Source organism: Anopheles gambiae, chromosome 3, assembly GCF_943734735.2.
Source record: "Anopheles gambiae chromosome 3, idAnoGambNW_F1_1, whole genome shotgun sequence".
Lineage (NCBI taxonomy): Eukaryota > Metazoa > Arthropoda > Insecta > Diptera > Culicidae > Anopheles > Anopheles gambiae.
Genome location: NC_064602.1, coordinates 15,738,175 through 15,754,747, shown reverse-complemented (window position 1 = coordinate 15,754,747; position 16,573 = coordinate 15,738,175). Strand labels below are relative to the sequence as shown.

The 16,573-nt window shown below is 40.4% G+C and overlaps 1 protein-coding gene across 4 annotated transcripts in view; it reads left to right on the top strand.

The window, feature by feature from the left end:
* LOC3291790 (solute carrier organic anion transporter family member 4A1) overlaps positions 1 to 16,573 on the top strand; it is a 56,005-nt gene that overhangs the window by 15,733 nt on the left and 23,699 nt on the right. For all 4 annotated transcript variants that reach the window (XM_061655411.1, XM_061655409.1, XM_061655408.1 and 1 more), the window contains exon 3: positions 10,590 to 10,704. The gene's annotated coding sequence lies outside the window, so the exon portion shown is untranslated. The remainder of the gene's footprint in view (positions 1 to 10,589; positions 10,705 to 16,573) is intronic.

Below are 16,573 nucleotides of genomic sequence, written 5' to 3'. Positions count from 1 at the left end.
TCTCGCTTGGGTGGGTTGCTCGGGCGTTATAATTAAAATTACATTTACTCTTTTGTGTGTAAATGTGTTTAAAGGTTGCTTGACAGCGTTTGCCTTTCTTCCACTGAATAAACAGTACGATTTTTACCACGCCTGAACGAGGTGAGCCCGATGGTGTAGTGATAGTATTGACGGTTTAATGCACCTTAGATAACGAGTTCAAATCTCATTTCAAGCGAATGCGTTTCCAGTATTAGGTCATATTTGGACTTGTTTTCAAATAGATCGAAGCCTCTGATGCTCATCCTTCATACTGGATTACAAGTATTGAGTTTCAAATCCAATTTTCAATATCAATCTCAATTATTCCTCTACGGTCTGAACGTTGCTACAAAAATAAAACAAAATCCTACAATCTATGTATCCAATCTAACGACAAACGATACCACTTCCTTCAATCGACACTCAATTGGACCACGCTCTGCATTTTGTTTTCGAACTCGACCGTCGATAGCGCGACATAAACCGGATGAAACCTCAAAAAGTCTTGCCTTTCGTCTTGGCCGACTTGGTCGTCTTTTTTTTCCTCGTAAGCCGCGCTGTCGGTTTGAATTTTAATTTTTCTTTCCATTATGTAAAACTCCGTGCTTTCTCCACCCACTCCTGCTGCTGCTGCTCTACTGTACGGTACCATCCGGCGACGAACCTTTTGCCGTAATGCGGCGGGCCCGTGCGCAATGTTGCCGAACGCCGCCGGCCGATATATCTGGCCAACGATCCATCCAACCAGCCATCCAACCCAGTTGCTCTGTTGCTTTCTCAAGTGACGAAATCACGAGCGCGAGCTGCTCGTGATCGTCAATTCCAAAACAAGTTCAACGCGATAGGCCCACATCTAGTGCTGCTGCTGTGTGCCGAACTGCTCGTGCTTATGACGTCTGGTTCCGGCTGGTGAGTAGTAATGCGCCCTCCTCGCTGCTGGACGTCGGTTGATAATGAGTTATGGGTTGGAAAAAAGGGATAGTGTTCGCTGAGAGAGGAAAGGAGGTGGTTCGAGTGAAATGAAATGAGATGGATTTAGATCAGCGTTAGGTAACAATGAAGAAAGCTGTGATTTGTATTGGAATGCAATCACCTTTAGCGCTGTTTAATGATATATTTCTTCAATCAGTGTACTACTGTCATATGATAAGTTCGTTTAAGTATAGTAGATTATTTTCAATGTTCCAATTGAACGATAAAAAAAACGAAAGAGAAGGCTACACTTTGAACTATAAAACTGTGGCAGGCAATCACTCTGAGCCTGACGGAAATGGACGTGCACTGAGGGTGCCCCACGACTTGCGTTACGACTGCGCACGAAATCATGACTTTCGATCAAGAAGGCGGAAATCATTAGTCAACAATGTGGCCTGTTTGATGGAGCACCCTCGGGCTGACCTTTTCTTAATGCCGGAGAACTTAAGTCGTGAGCTGACGTTTTCTCCCGGAAAGTTGTCGTGCTGGGCATTTCGTACGCGAAATATAGAATCTGTCCAATAGCAAACTCGAACTAGTTTTATTATTGTATAGAGTATATAAATCACTGGACTAAGTTGACTCGTTCACTATAATTTGTAAAATCAATCGACTGTATGTGCGAAAAATCTTAATTTTCCTGAGTATTAGGGCAGGTCAATGTCAGCAATAATCCTGATGAATGTAGCCATGTTCTTTTCATTTTCCATTTATATCCTTAGAGCGGTACATCGTTCGGGTTGCGATGGCCGTACGAGAATAGCAGCATTCAAGAACCACACTTCTAGTTTGACCTTCCCGGCCACCCTGTGTTGTGTACCGGCTGGTTGACAGGTTGAAGTGGTGCTGAAAAGCAAATTCCATCGCTTGCTCTCTGGGAGTGGATGTTAATGTTAAGGTTCGCCCATACATGGACGCTAATGGATTGGGTACGCAAAAAAGGGTAGCTAAAATCAATCTTACTTAGGTGTTAGAACATGAATCGTATTGAAGTTTCTTAAGAACTTGACTCAGTATGATATATTGAGTTTATTTGTGAAAGTATTTCCTGCCAATTCTTCATACATGCCCTTATATTTTGATGTAAATCGCACATAGAGCTTTAATTCTCCTCTCAAGTGAAAAATTGATTTAAGTTTATTTTGATGGTGTAACATTACGAAAGTTTCCAGCACACACTTCTAACACAATATCAATCACGCACACACTTCTAAGCCAGTTCAACGAACTTCGCCCAACGAATGCAAAGTTGGAGCTTTTCTTTCAATCAAGCACGGGGAAAAACTTGAACGACGAAGGCCTGGAAAAGTTCTCGGATGATGAGAATATTTTTAGAGCCCCCACACCCGTCAACACCCCGCCAGTGGGTTGTTCTCGATCCTTTTCGGAAGGGATGCGCGTTCTTTCATCTTCGCAACCGAATTAACCTTTATTTCCCTGGGCATGTTTCTGCTGATTGAAAGTGGAGAGTAGAGCGCAAATTTACGCATAAACTCGAAATATCTTCTGGGCGCGTGTGGGGTTGGTGGGTGGTGTCAGTTCCCTTTTATTTACGTTTGTACGCGTTTTGTTGCTTTTGCAATTCATTCAACCGTTGCTCTTTGGCCGATGCAGCGGCGCGTATCTGTAGAAACGGTTACGTAGGACCTGCGAGCTCCAAACCTTCCATGGTGTCCCGCACACACAAAGCAGAGAGGCAAGGGTTTTGCGCGCGCGCGCCCGTAAATTGTTAATAGCTAATTGCCATCGTTTCGGAACTGTGCGTTTCGATTAATTTATACGTGATTCAATTTGTCTTCTTCGGTACTGGAAAACAGTGTTGGAAAAATAGCAATTAATTACGTCAAACCAATAACAACAGCAAAAAAGTGCCCCACTGAGCTCTGACGTGGTAGTGTGTGTGTGTTTGGTGCAGGTAATGTAGCCTCTTTTTTGTTGTTGATAACATGGTTGGAGTATTATGAAATGTTTGTTTCTATACAGCAGGCACACACACCTCCATTGTTATGTCATATGGTTGGTATTCGGGCAGTACATTTGGACAGCTGGTATCACAGTATGTTGAGTATTCTTGGTATTTTAAAGTATTTCATGTTGAGCAAAGTGATTGGGACGAGATGTGCAATGCAGTGGGCAGAGAATCATTATTGATGTTTTAATTAACATCATAAAATACACCTCTTATCATAATTTTCTAGGTCTTTGGGATCTACATCAGAAACTCAACTCTCTCTCTGTCTCTCTCGTTGACTTAAAAACACATTTTTCTTCCTCTTCAATAGAGAGGTCACATTAATCTAGCTTACTTTAGAGTGGCAAACTAAAGGGGTACGGGGTACGTACGGCTATTGCTATTGTAGATGCACTCTTAATGCCTAATGGGAGGGCTAGCCCCACTTGGATGCTGGTCGTCGATGTTGCTCCCTCTCTTCTTGCGGCATACTTTAATTAAAACTAATTGCTTGGTACATCGTTTTCCACATCACCACCGTCGTTCGTTGCGTTATCGAGTTAGCAGATCACGGTCGGGATGTCTTGAGATCTCTTGAGGCAAACCGCTCCATGCAGGCCGCCAATTGAACAAGGGAAAGGGGCATGTGCGGCAGAAAACGATCAGTAAAGGCGGCAGAAACGATCAAGTCCTGGAGAGGAAGGGGTTGAGATGGAAATTGCTATTGACCTAGATTAGATTATGTTTTGCCTAAGTAAATGCATACTTATGTTGTGGTCAATTTAGATTGGGTTTAAGGTCTTTTTGTAGAAGTGTAGAAAGGGGGCCATATTTAAACTAATGGCTTTTTGAGTCGATTTTCAGTGTTGAAGGTACAGGTTGTCCCTCGAGGTACGCTCTTACTGTGAACCGAGAAGAAATAGCGTATCTGTAATTTCTGCGTAAGTCGAATCACGCGGTTTCGAACTAAAAAAATCACTAATTTTCGTGTTATCAACCCCGTCAATACAATTATTATTGTACAAAATTGCTGAAATCAAATATGATGAACCACACTGGGATGGAAAAAGAAAACGCCTGTAGAAACCGCGTATCTCCGAATCTTCGTATAAGAGGTCCCGCTCATCTCGGGGACTACCTGTACATTTACTTTAGTTCAAAGAATATTGTCTATATCTCTTTTGTAGTTAAGAGAGTGGGGTAAGAATGATTTTGCAGGACTTATTTTACCATCCTGGTAACGTAAACTAGTGATAGGAGTAACTCTCAATGTGTTAATTCAGAATGAATGTTAAAATGGTGAGTTGAATCGTTAATTCGCTCTCATGCAGAATCATTCAAAAAATCTGTAAATGAGTTACAATTTCGTGTGGAGAGTTCCTTCCATTTGTTCATCAAGCTCTCGAAATAGTTGTTACCTTACAAATGACTTACTTCCATGCATAGGACTTACATCTCTAATCCAGATCTATCCCTCGGACAACATATTGACACACGACTGAATCACGATTGAACTATTGAAAGAGTTATTGAAAGAGTTAGCTGTTGCAAATAATTAAATCACAAATGAGTTACAATTAATTTGATGAATTAAATTCATTCACTACAAAGATTTATCTCATTCACTCATTATGACTCAGTGTGCATATCTCGAGTCTAAGCGCAGCTTTGTGGCAACAAGTGTCTTTTGATGTGTAAGAACATATAAGCAACAAGCCAATGTGTCGCTAATCTTCTTTAGATGAAATAAAACAACGCTCTGACAAAACTGAACTAACCCTTGTGTAAACTAATAGCTGTACAGAATTTAACCACGCAAGCTTTATTATTTGCCAGTTTTTTTCATTCGTACGAATTTTCTTTGTGCCTAAACTAATGACAAAATCATTTTTCTATGTTAGGCATGAATTGTTACAAATGTTCACACGACATTTTCTAGTGTAGTTTTTTTTTTATTCGACTTGTGGCAAGACACATCTCCCAATCTCCACAGCTGTCGAACGCACAAAGAAGCTGCGCGGTGGTGGTATGCCACCTGTGTGAGCATCACGACGCTGCCCGCTCTCCCTTTTTGGAAGGACTTTCGAAGGACGTATGAAAATAGAAGCGCTGCAGCGCAGGAGAAACTTTTCCTTTTGCCTGTCGTAAGACAGCCCATGGGCGAAATGGGAAGGAAAATTCTTATTTAACGTAGCAAAAAATAAAAACACGTGCCATTAGCGTGTGTTTCTGCCAGACGCGCCCGGGCGGTAAATGCGCTATGCTGTCAATAATTGTTCATAAATAGATCCTGTTTTATTAACTTCCATTTTTATCTTTCTTGTTATTTTTTTTTTTTTTGGTTGGTCGGAGCGAAACATCAAAATACATTTGTCCGTAGTTTGATGTGTAGCGTTTGCGTGTGTACTGCCCGCTCGTTTTTGCATTTCTTTCGAGCGTGTCGAACAATTCGGCTACCTCACCCCGCCACGGGCCAATTTTTGGTGGAATTTTTCGCATAATATTAAACATCCTTGCGACACCCGTGGTGGTGGTAGAGGCCAGAAGAATTGGTGTGTTTTCTTCTAGCCTCTACCACCTCCACCATGGGTGGCACGTTTATTGGATTGATGTATTGCGTCAAAGCATCAACCATTTCAATACGCCGCCGCCTCTACTGTTCGCTCCGCTGGTGTGCGCAGCAGCAGGCAGCACTGATTGACAGCCGCGTCCATATGCACCGACACTAAGGGGGAAGAGGGAGTTGCTTTGGGTGCCTTTTGTCGTATCTATTTTTTCCGTGAGTTTTCCCCATGATGATGGGGCCAGATGGGGATTGAGTTGAATTGTACTGCCGCGCAATCATTTCATACATTCGGCTTTTCCTCCCTCCTTGCTGGTGTTGGTGAAGGTGGTGGTTATGTGAATCATTCGTCGAGGGTGGGTGAGTGGAGTTTTTTTTGTTGTTAATGGCAGACCTGGATTCGTGGTGGTGCGTACACGCATTTTGGTGGTCATAAAAATTCCGATTGAAGTGTCTTCCACGATCGGGGGGCCGAGCGGTGTGAGAAGACGACAAAAGTGGGCCTCCTCTAACCGTACGATTATGACATTCTGTTGTGCTGGAATGGAATGCTTCCGCGAGAGTGAGTTATTGCCTGATTGCTTTCTTATGCTTTGGCGATTGAATTACACGAATTTTCCGTTTTATTATTGCAGAAAGTTTGTTGGTTGTAGAAAACAGATGACATCGAGCGCACACAGCTATTATGGCAATGGGAGGAAAACGTACAGTTCTTTTTCTTTCTAAAATGATGTTACAGGGGGTTTCAGCGGTTTTCATAGTTGTGGGACAGTTTCTTGGCTTCTTCTTGGAAAAGAACTTTATATGATGGGATTCTATGCTAATAGGAATTTCCACTACGACTGTCCAAAAATGGTGTAATAGAGCCCAAATCCCATCACATAAAGTTCATTTCCTATCAGAAATAATCAAGAATGTGTCCCAAAGCTATGGCAACCCCTGAAAACCCTTGTATACTTGGTAACACCGGATCTTACCACCAGCATCAAGTTAAAGGCCTTTTTAAGCATTTTGATAGCCTAAAAGGACTTTTCATGTTTCGTTGTTTGGTATCATTCTTATCGCCTTTCTTCAAGTCCAGCTTCGATTGACTCCCCTGTAGCCTAACTTAAACTTCTCGTTTATGATTGTACTGGATTTTAAACCAGTGTAGGTAATATTTGAGTTGAATTGTGTAAGATTCGTAGAATCGAAAAAATACGAGGAAATGGATAGATACTTAGTATGTACTATAATTTAAAGTTGTAATTAGTATTTCAAATGTTCTATCGTTTTATTAGCAACCTAATGGAAAATTATAGACATCTCATGTAATTCTTAAATCATTATTTTTAGTCATTGAACAGCAAAATGTTTCAATGCTGCTATTATTTCAGTTTTATTGGAGAAGCAATACGTTCAATAACTTCAAATGGTAAGCTATTATAAAAAAAAAGAACTTACGATAACCTACAACAATTTGAAGCTACAACGTGCCTTCTTTTTCTGGGTTGCATTTTTATACTCATTTTGGTTTGCAAACCGTTTTCTAGGCCTATGTCCATCTTTACGCTTCAGTCCTGTGGTTGAAATGTCAAACAATAACCAAGAAATCATAAACAAACGCGTAAAGCGCTTATCAAATTCTTGTAACAGTGCGTGAATACGAAAACACTTCCGTGCATTGAAACTCTTAAACTACGCAATATGAGCACGTGCGAGTAAACTGCGCCGTGCTAGATTTGACATGCCTCTCAATTGTCAACCAGTGATGACCCTTTCGGTCGGTTGTGTTTTTGACATTTTGATGTGTGTCTATGTTTTGCGCTCTCTTTACTGCAAGCAAGGGTCGTATTTTCGGTTGACTATGAATAAGAAATGAAATCATAAGAGAGCCACTGTCACGCATCGCAGATGCACCATCAAGCAGATTGTAGCATGAAAAGCATGATCCAATAACACTGAAGACTATGGTCGACATTGGTAACCGAATGGCTCTACACTCCCCGAGCATATGGCGAACGATGTTGCTTAAGGGAGTTGTTTAGGTGCGTTCTGCGTTCATATTTCAAATATAAATAAACCATTATCAATCAGCTAGAGCAATCGATGGAGCTTAGGCTGTGACAGGTGTTTAAGGAGGGAATGGTTTAAATGTTGAATTTTTTTACGACGCATATTTTCAAATTGGATCTGTCGCAATTATTAAGTGATACAATGCTTATTAAATGGAACGCCTCTACTCTTCTTTTGGATTGTTGTTCTTGATAATGAAGCGATTGTATGCAAGCATGACGTTGCTTTAAAAAAATGCGTCCTAAATAATTTATTCACATCGACAATGTTAGCAACCTTGTTTGGCATGGTTTTAGAAATTCCAAACACCACCTATCAAGTGTCTTAATTTCGCTAACTTTCCCACCCAAAACGAGCAATCTGTTGATGGGTGAGTGTCTTCGGTAGGGCACTGTAACTGCACAGGTGAAACATATTTTGGCTCGCGCATCCGTACGACCGTTCGATAACATTTTTACAAATAAGTTCCGACCATCACTTTCTCTACAAAGTGGTGTGGAGTAAGCTCGACCGAGCGCGTTGTTTGTCATTTCCAATTGAAGGATGGATCAAATTTCGAATGCAATGTTGTGGTGGCGTCCATCAATGTTTCACTTTTGACGGAACCGACAGTGCTGTAACAGTTTCGAGCTGTAATTTCATACCTTTGGCTAAATTTCCATACAGAAGCGCATCGTTTGGAACGCTGGTGCCCTCCTCTCTCTCTCTGTGCAAGTAAGTTGCAGCACCTAGGGTGAAAGGCGCACACAGGCTAAGGACGACACAGTAAATTGGTACAAATCAATACCAATTCCCCTCTACTACACCCTCTCGACACGAGGTGGGTAATCCACTTACTTACTATTTGCTACTAGAACTGGGCGAATAAATAAAGGCGAAAACCTTGTACAGAGCGCAGCGGTGGCAATCGGTTTTATTGATTCCGCGCGCGCGGTACATGAAACGTCTGTCATTGAAAATGAATGAGCGTATTCATTATTCAGCCGCCCACCCGCCGTACTCATTAGGATTGCTGCTTAGTAACCTTGAAGAGAAAAGCGATTCAGCCAAATTTCGGCTAGCCGAGGGTGTTATTTTTCTTCTTCGTAATGGTATCACTTAATCTTACACGGATCGAATTCGGATCCAAATTAGAGCATGGTGGTGCAGAAGTGGTGATATCGTGCCGATGGCAATGATAAGGCAATGGGATTTTTCATTAAAAGCTTAAGATCGATTAAATCGTAAGTTCTGTTAAAGCCATTTCACGGTTTCATTCAGGGTATGCCTTCGAACATTTAAACGTTGGAAAAAATGCTTAATTTTCGTTTGTTTTGATTTTTTCTTACCATTTTGTAATTACGTTTTGCATGTATGTCAGTGGTAAATTAAGTAAAATAAAAAAATAAACCTAACTCGACCTTTGGAATCAAACTGAATGAAATGAAATAAACTTAGAAATGAACATCGGATAATCACTAAAAAATTAAAAAGGATAATTTTTATTAATTAAATCAAATAAAATGCTTGTGCGTTCAAGACTACAACAGCACAAAATTTTGACAGATTGTTCCAACTTTTGCCTCTAAGGTATCAATTTTTTACTGTAAGTCAATTGTTTTGCTAACAAAATTTAACCTTATGCTCTGCACTGTGTGTTCCAAAATTATTCAGTTTAAGTCAAGCAATAGTAATTTAATTTATAGAATTTAAAATATTAAAGTTGTTATCCCTGTGTAGGAAATTTTATTAGCATTTGTCGTATGATAGTTCTGGCACTCTGAACTTAAACTCTTTTGAAATTCTTATACTAGGAACGACCCTCAGCTGCTTTTGGCAGCCATTAGCTACATTCATTTTCAATCAAACTAAACTCCAATTGTTAATAATTATTTACGGTCGATTCGCTGGCACTGCGTTAATTCCTGTAATTCCCAAAAGAGGGCGACACAGAAAAGGTTTAGTGTGGTCAGCGTCTACCACTGATCGAGACGAGCAGTCCCGAAGGATCCCGATCGAGGCTAAGTGATCACTCCAGGATAAAAGATCACTCCTTCTACAAAAGCCGTCACGACAAGTGACGGATTTTTTAGCGTCATGAATAATAGAACCGACTGCTTAAAAAAACACTTGCAATAGTTTGATTTTCAGTAGCTTTGAACGAAAGAAAGAGTCCTTTTGCCAACGTCGTAACTCCAATCGTAGCCAAAAAGTTACAGTTGGAAAAAAATAACTATTTTCTCCTTCCAAACAGATCCGTGTTATCGCCCGTAAAAAAACAGAAACAGTTAAAGAAATGGGAATGGTGTGACCCAATTTTTGTACAGCACATGCCGCAAGAAAGAAAAAAAAGAAGAAAAAGAAACGTAATAGATGTCATAAAAACAGTCTTATTGGCAATTTTCGCAATACGAAGCTTAACGGTGAAAATTAACCACTGCGGCGCTGCACCACAAAAGTCAAGTCTCACCTGCCGTCGTTCTGCATCGAACTGGGTTAGCGGAACGTGGGGAAAGATCGGGCCGAGGTATCATTTGTTGGAACCACCTGTTTTTAAAATTCCGAGGTGTAAAATGGCACCTTGTCCCCGGGCATTGTGTGGATCGTGTCCCGTCTGTGCCCGTGTGCCAGCGGAACGGTGTGAGCTCTTGCCATTGCCGCCGCTACAAAGAGAGTGTGTGCGTGCACAGCTTCCCATTCTATTGAGTTCACGATCGGTGGTTCGGTGTCTGTTACAGCTTTAGAAAATATGACACTCGCCGACAATCGTGACATTTTCTCATCATCTCCTGTCCCGAACCGCGGGAATTAGATCAAGAGCCTCGGAGGGAGGAGGATTGGGGAAGCAAAAGTGGTGGGGGTGGTGGAACATCGAGACGCTTTTATGTTTCATTTTTTCTGCTCCGTCTAGCAGCTTATGTAAAGCGAATCTATTCCAAGCAATAAGCATTTTAAGATTTAAACAAACTATTCTTTCTACTTTCCGCTTACAATTGTGTGACTAAAAAATGCTTTTCTTTTTACACTCTCTTTCCCTTCTTGCAGGAATCGTCTTACACACACACGACGGATCCGGCATTACACGACGACGACGACAGTTTTTTGTCCTCCTTCTCTTCTGTTCAACCTTGAGCGGCCTTTCGAAACATTAAAAACACAGGTAAAAACCGGCTTTAACTTCACACAATAGTCAAGGTGAACACCGAGAGAAGCGGGTGTTGGGTTGCTTTCCCAAAAGAAACTTCCTCCCACTACCTACACTGCATCCAACAATCTTCACCGCCAACGACTCAATCCGCCTCAGTATGCTCAGTATGCAGTATTGTGTGGGCTCATTCACCTTTTCGCGTTCGCTCGTCATCGTTTGACGCCTTCGAGTTTATCGGAAAGGGGGGGGTTGTTTTTTTTGGTAAAAGTACAAAAGTAAATCTAGACGGATTTAAACACGTTCTCAAAAATATCTCAAATAACTTTACAAGAATAGCGCATATTCAGTTACCAAGGGCTGCAAGGTGGAGTGCTTTAGAACAAAAAAATCATGTCGCATTGCACACCGCAAAATGCAGTTCACCAGCAGTAGCTGTATGGGTTTTGTCTGCAGTTTGTTTAAACCAGTCATGCTGAAGAGTTTACAATGCAGGCAGCGTATTACTGCGTGCTGGCAAAAAGGGTTCCACAAAGTCGGCGCCAAACACGCTGCTGAGTGTGTGTGTGTGTGTGCTATCAATTACGGAAGCATGTAATGTGCACTTGGATGGATGGATTAGTCATCGTCTCGAGAGCATTAAAACCACCGGCCTTTTTAAGGAGAGGAAGCATGGAAATGGAAGCAATAAATTGTCTTGCCTAACCTAAAAGCATACACACACTCTTTTTTAGTTGGGCTAATTTACATTTTTCTAGATTGTTTCGTAATTGTGTGTTTTGATTTTATATGTTTTGTTTACTATGTTTTGTTTCATGTTTTTTACTTATTTATATACTGTAATTGTTTTATTTTTAGTTTCGTAATTGTGTATTTTTATTTAATATGTTTTGTATTTGCTTTTTACTTATTTATATACTATTTTTCGATGTTTCAATAATTATACATATCATTTTGGTTGAATTTAATGAGCTGAGTCATGAATCCATTAGGTTAATGTCATTATTCTCATTGGTTTCTGGCTTTTCTAGTATTTTAAACAATTTTCTAGTTCTTAAAAAACCTTTTCACAATTATCAGCAGGGAATATTATCAATTTATTTAAAACTGCTTCGAGTGTAAACTGATGTTCAAGTTAAATATTTTTTGCACATCACTCATATATTGAACAATTCAAATAAATGGTTGTTTTTCCAAATATGCATAATACATTAATGAAAACTAGATTTTTTCGTTAAATATTGAGCGTTTCTGCCGTATATTCCACTATTTAATTTGTTAAAACGCATTTCATCGATTTTTTAAACACAAATGAAAATATTTCGACTGAATTCGATCAAAACGAATAGATTTCTTGAAAAGAATGCAATAATTGGATTTAAAGTGTGCAACTTTGATGTTTTGTCAGTTTGCAACAATTAGATTTTTGAATATGTTTGAAAATCAGTATTTCTAGACATTATTCATAATTTTTCTGTCCCAAATAAAATACACATACTATTATTTTAACAATAATAATGTATACTAGGCACGCATGTCATGCATATTGTCATTTTATCCATCTCAAACATATGAAATGCGTTGGCTGTACCCTTACACTGTTTTCCGGCTGTTGTTGCATGTTGTTCCACATCGATCTGACATTTCATTTCCAACAAAGTAATTTTTAATTTCTACAGCATGATTGTCAACATGACTCAAGCTGGATTGAGTTTGACAGTGCTTTGTTATGTGTTGAAAATCATGCGTTAAAACTGATATTCCATTTCGAAGCAAACACACTATTTGACAGCTGTTGAAAAACATCTTGGATGCGGTGAATAATTATGTGCACTTTCGAAAGTGATTTGAAAACCCCTGTAATGCGTTTTAGTACTTGCAACTATTGATGCAAATAATGCATAAGAGCCTTAATGTAATCGTCTTCTTTAAAACGGAAATTACCCTTTAAAAACAAAAGAAAGGTAAAATTTTAGCCTGCAGTTTTAACCCCCTACCAGTGTGTGTGTGTGGCAATCGTTGTTTATTTGCATTAATTTGTGCGCCGGCACACGAACCACTTGCGCGCGCCCCGTTTTATGAGGTCATGCGAGTGTAAGGTTCAAACACACTCACACCGACACGCACACATGAAAAGGAAGCTCTAAGCTAATTTAGCGCTTGCCTTTCGGCTGCTTTGCCACAAACTCCCTGACGAGTGGCGCCAGGTTTTCAGTTTCAGCAGTAACGTCGCGGGATTTATTTTCCTTGCCACCCGCTCCCTGACACAAGAAACACACCGTCCGTCCGTCCGTCCGTCAATCAGTTGATGGGGATAGAAAGGGGCCACCACCACAGACCGCTTGATGCACCTCGCCTGATGGGGTGGTTCTTTGTTTTAGAGGCTTAAAATGAAACCATAAACCAGAGGAGAAGAAGGTGGTTTTGCTGTTGTGGCTGCGGCCGGGTGGGACAATGTCTCAAGAAGATTATAAAAATCTGTTTTTAAAAGAGCTACGATAAGGAAGAAGCGTTTATGTCACTGCAGAAGATGAAATACGCATGTGTGTGTGTGTTAGCCTATTTGCCGAGAGACCGTTAGATAAATAAACATAAGCTGTGAATAAATGAATGGGCGGCTGTGTGGTGTGTTATGAGATGAGTCATTGCGGGTGAAATGAGCTTACAAATTAACTGAAATCCTGCAATTGTTTATGGTTGCTGTAACACGTGGCATGCCCTTATTTGCTCTAAATATCCCATTTATTTCCCCCCAAAAAAACGAGTAGTACATACCATATTGTTACGATCAGATTATACAAAATGAGCTTTGAGCAATATTCTCAGCATGAATTACCTTGCAAAGGTAGCATTTACTTCAGCTTTTATTTCGCGTTTGCTTACCTTGAAGGACAGTTGCTGCGCGCTTTGGTTTGTGAGCTATTGTGCGCCCGATGGGGGGCGCGATAAGGTGGAATGCAAATGGGTCCGCATAGTTGTTGAGTCGTTAAAAAATTTGCGTGTGTCGTTCGTTTTACGATCCCGACCACCCGACTCTACCCCTTTTGATGCGATGGGATGGGTAAATTCGTGCAAAATGCCTGTGAAATCTGAAGGATCGACTCATGTTTTTTTTGGTGGCCATAAATTTATGGTGCAAAACGGTGTTCAGTTCACCTGTTACTTTCTCTTCGAAAAGGGAGTAGATTATTGTTTATTCGTTGCATTATTTTTTTTATTATTTCATGTATGAAGATCAAGATAAATGTTAGAAATTAGTGCATTAATAGTTTACCATATTTTTATTGCATTCTACATAAAAAAATTATTGAAATTGAAAACTTTTCTAGATTCTTCTTCTTCTTTGGCTCAACAACCGTTGTCGGTCAAGGCCTGCCTGTACCACTAGTGGGCTTTGGCTTTCAGTGACTAATTGATTTCCTCCCATAGCAGGATAGTCAATCGTACACGTATGGCGGCACGGTCTAGTTGGGGATCGAACCCATGACGGGCATGTTGTTAAGTCGTACGAGTTGACGACTGTACTACGAGACCGGCTCGAGATTCTAAAAGGTAATAAATTAACACAGCAAATTCTTTACAATCCTACACTATAAAACTACACCGATCTAATTCTAATCCTTGTGCCACTTCTGGGCCTTTAGTCACAAATGTACCATTTTGCTATTTTTATGCTACTTATATTTGGACTTACATTTCTGCCAATTACTTTCGCATCCCGCCGCCCTACTACTGCACACAGTCCTGCACCTTCGCCTCAGCGGCGGCGATACCTCAGCGGTGCTAATTAATTACCTCGCCCTAGCAACGGAGCGGAATTAAGAAATTAAATTTGGGCCTGTCAAAATTTGAAACGAAGCAATTTAATTGTGCACCGACGAGAGAAACCTTTAGGAAAACTTCGGGTCCGAATTGATGTCGCCTCAATTTCATCGTGTGCCAAAAGCGCTGTTACGACAAGAGGGGATGGGAGAGGGGGGGGGGGGGGTTCTTGGAGAACCTTGGGGATGGTGCAGTTTGGGTGGAATATGATTTATGGTACCACTTAACTCATCACTCGTCGAATGTTATTTTCATTTTTTGTTGTTGTTCTGTCCGTGCCTAATTAATTCATTTTTCCAATTTTGTTTTGTATTGTAAGGGAATTGAGTTTATTTTCTCGATATATAACCAGGGATGTACCAAATCAAGTAATTTCAATTTTGGGAAACATTCTATGGGTAATTTCCGGGTACATTGGGGTTGTCCAATAGTCCAACATTTACTATCAGTTTTTACAATTTTGATGTAATTGGTATCTGTTACATAGCAACGATGGAACGTATCCAAAGAAAATTTGAAGTGAAAGAGGACATGTTAACAAGTATGGATGCACTACGATAAAGTGATCCCAGTAGAAGCTATTTTAAATGTAGAAATGTAGAAAACATCATTACATCGTGTCGAGAATCATTGTGATGTGACCTGCCAAGATGATTTTGTTACAAATGTGGCCTGCAGACCGCAAGAATTGCTCATCCTTGTTTTAAGACATTAGAAATAAGGCTTGGCTTTGCTTGGTCGTTGTAAAGGAAACACATTACATTAGGTGAAATTATGTCCTTACTGTACGACTCTCTCTGTCCTTACTGTACGACGCCTGCTCACGATAGAGCACGTTGATGTGACATGGCCCGGTCAACAATAATTCTCCAGGATGCTCGGTCCCTTGCTGCAGCTCCTACAGGTCTCGCTTCACCTGATCCATCCCTCGAATTTGCTGTGCTCTCCTGCGCCTTATGCCTAACTGGGAATCGCTGTAGAACACCTTTTTGGTGTTGGGCCGGACTCATTCTCATAACTCTAATCCTCATAACTTGCCCCAGCAATCGTATTTTGCCTGCCAGCCACTCAAACTTGCTTCAAAGATCCTTCAACAGTTGTCAATTCCCTTTTTGGCTAGTACTTAGTAGTAGCGTACCTCGATTTTTTAGTTCTAATTTGGAGGATGCCTAATGTAGCTGGTGAAACTTGGATTAATCGCGTTTTCAACTTATTGGTGAGACTTCCTTTCTAGAATCCATAAAAATCTTGGAGTTCTTAATTTAAGAAAAACGTATTTGCTCTTAATGATTGAAGATGTGGAAATCGAGTCCTTCCAACATCTGATTGTAGGACATCAATGAGTAGATGAAGTTGTTGAATAATTTGCTCGTTAGTAGGAGTATAATAAAATTTAAATATTAGATTAGATATTTAGGTAAAGAGACCATGTATTTGCCCAAATTGAAAATCGAAAGTCGGTAAAACCCCAAAAAATAAATACCGAATAAAAAGGTATTTATCCCACGGAACAACACATGGGGATTAGATTTTTATTTGATTTAATTTCAAGTTAATTTGACAATTTGATAGGTGTTTTGTATTAAATTTCCAACCGACTTCCAATAAATCTGAGTATCATTTATATTGCAAAATCTCTCCTTCCATCATATACTTTCCATCCTATACAATCACACACAGACACACTATTCTTTGTTACGATTCTTTCTTTGTTCGGAATAGTAATCTGATTAGCCTTCGGACAACGGTTCCGTTGTATGTTAATCATCAAACCGTTACCAATATACCACTCGCATAGCGTACGAGAATCGTTCGAGGTCAAACTTCTCCCGTCAACCAGCATTGGACTGTGTTCGGATGACTAGCAGATTCGTGGTGCAATGAGTGACGCGTGGTCTCTCTGCCTTCACTCTCAGACACCGTCCTCAGGCCTTTCGCATGCAATCAGAGAAGCATATGCATCATGAGTTCGTGCTGCGTCCGTCCAGTGTTTCAGCTGAACAAAAGGCTAGGAGCGCGATAATGAATGCACGCGCACGCACACCTACAGAGGACGCTGATA